Genomic DNA, 2,561 nt, shown 5'->3' on the forward strand with positions numbered 1-2,561 from the left:
CCAATATGGAATGGGCTACCCCCCCCCCCCCTTATGCCTCCCCTTCTTTCCAGGCCCAAAGGTTTGAAGTGCGCTGTGCAGTAGTCATATTACCTACCTCGACAAGCTTCTCATTTACAAACAAATAGTTTCTTGGCCAGCGTTATTAGCAGTCAGAACTGCGAATAGCCAACCGCAGCGCCGTCGGCTGCTTGGCGTCCAGCGAGTGATGAGAAAGAAACTATTTGTTTGTAAATTAATGTGAAGCTTGTCGAGGTAAGTAATATGACAGGCAGACATCAAGTTCAAATTAGAAGCTTTGCTAAGTATTCAAGTTTTTTAAAACTCACCGCACTGGAAATCTTGTCGGGTGGGTGTGCCCTCGGCGCGAGTCCTCGAGGCCCCCGCCGGCCCTCGCTGCTCGGGCTGCGAATCCGCCGGCCCAGCCTAGTGGCCCTAGCCGCTAGCCCAGCCCCAGCAGCCCGCCGTCCCTGCTGCCCCCCTCCCCGCGCGCCCCCGCACCGCAGCCCCGGGGTGCGTCCCTTTTCAGCTAACTTCCATCACGTCCATCACGTCGATCGCGTCGATCGACGTGATGGAAGTCGGTTGAAATTCACGTTGTTTCGCGGTGCAAATGCATTTAAAACACTCTAACGTTACTATGAATAGTTTTTAGTCTAACACTCCCGTATTCTGCCACTTTCAATCGTAAAATGGCTTAAAAGAAGATATAGTCTTCGTTCCCATTTGAATCGCTGCTGCCTCGCGCCGTTTGCGCTGTGCAGATGAAAGCTTAGTCTCTGTCCTGGAACTCGTTCAAAAACAGTTTTCGGGCAAAATGTATTATCATGTTTGAACGCACATCACTTGCCGATCAACATTATCTGTTTTTACTGCATTTTCAACGAAAAACAACGTGAATTTCAACCGACTTCTATCACTTCGATCGACACGACCGACGCGATCAACGTGATGGACGTGATGGAAGTTAGCTGAAAAGGACGCACCCCCGAGCACAGGGGCAACGGGGCAGCCCTGGCCAGCCTGCGTCCGCCTGTCTGCCGCGCCCGGAGCGCGGGGTAGCGACTCGGGCGGGTCGGATTCTTTTGCAACACATAAGGTGCCCCCACAATGACCGGGGGCCGTGAGCCATGAGCCATGGGCCATACCAACGGCTCTCCCTTGCGGTACCTAGGGCCTTTCTCTTTTGGCCTTACACATTCGGACTTAGTTGGCTAATTTACTTTTGATATTCGCGTAAAAAACTTCGTGAATTTGAGCGTTTTTAGGAGGAAAGATGGTCTGAGGCTTATGGCTCGTGGCCCATGGCTCCTGTTCATTGTGGGGGCACCTATAGTACATTGATTCAATGTGATCGTGAACTGAGCTGGTCCTGAAATTTATACTAACTGAACAGCAGCCGGTTCCGATCAGTTTAAGTCAGCTGAGCAAGTCTCGTAGTCTCGTAGCTTCTAATAACTTCTCATTCTGTGCCGTGTGTCTATGTTTACCTAATATTGTTTATTACTTTATTTTCAGGTCCGGCTGCACTGTCCCAAATGTGCTGGTCGCTTCTCTTTCCCAAGACCGAAGTGGGGTGGGGGTGGGGGGTAATTATTATGTCTAAAGAAACGGATGAGGTCTTGCTGCAACAACCCCGTACTAGCAACTAGCTAGTTAATTAGTCAAAACAGCATTCTTTGATTGGCTATCCGAAAATATTAACTTGCTGTTACAATCCTGAGATGTGCACATTGCGGTGTCGGATGCCTTAGATTGTTTCAGGGTGTTAATCTGATACTGATAACAAGGGAAACTGACAAATATGTCACGGTTTTCGAGTACGACATGACCAACGGGTGCTGTGAGCAAAGATGCACCGTGTCTGGTCCCATAAATTGAGGCTCTATCATCCTAAGAATCTTAACATCTTAACATATCAACACATGCAGTTTTCGTTGTATTTGGAACTATGGCCCTGGTTCAATAAAACCATAAACCACGACGCTGTCGGACGTTTTAGCGATGCCGGATAATTTTGTCGGCATTAGAGAACAAAACGACATTAAAATGTAAAACCATAATCACACTATCAAATATAATGCAAAATTTGATGTCAACATGTTGAGATGTTAAAATCCTTAAGCTGATGGAGCCTGATTTGGTTGGAACGGGAATGATTGTTGATACGCTTTCGAATACCGCAGAGCGTGACAAGCAATTGATTTAATCGCAAACTATGATTATATCTTTCTAATTTATTATTAATGATACCAGAAATCAAATCATATTTAGAACAGAACCATACAATATTTTTGTCATTTAAGATTATACTTTCAAATATGATCATATTATGATTTTCTAATACTTGCATTATCACTTTTTTTACTTTTTCTAAAAACTCTGAAAGTGGTAAATTCGTACCATCAAACATATTTATGGATCTTAAATGTGAAAAATGAAATAGATTTAATGTTAATTGGGATGATGCCACGTTCATATGTATAACACCGTCTGTATACATCTCCTGAGGACAGAAAACAGAAACACATAACTATACCCTTTTCTTACATTCACAATCT

The 2,561-nt window shown here is 45.0% G+C and overlaps 1 long non-coding RNA gene across 1 annotated transcript in view; it reads left to right on the forward strand.

Annotated features, from left to right (window-relative positions):
* The window catches only part of LOC127750483 (uncharacterized), an 8,448-nt gene extending 5,986 nt beyond the window's left edge, over positions 1 to 2,462 (forward strand). Inside the window, exon 2 of the long non-coding RNA XR_008011705.1 lies at positions 1,519 to 2,462. This is a non-coding gene — a long non-coding RNA (uncharacterized LOC127750483). The remainder of the gene's footprint in view (positions 1 to 1,518) is intronic.
* Positions 2,463 to 2,561: the final 99 nt, after the last annotated feature.

Source organism: Frankliniella occidentalis, unplaced genomic scaffold, assembly GCF_000697945.3.
Source record: "Frankliniella occidentalis isolate FOCC.00 unplaced genomic scaffold, Focc_3.1 Scaffold195, whole genome shotgun sequence".
Lineage (NCBI taxonomy): Eukaryota > Metazoa > Arthropoda > Insecta > Thysanoptera > Thripidae > Frankliniella > Frankliniella occidentalis.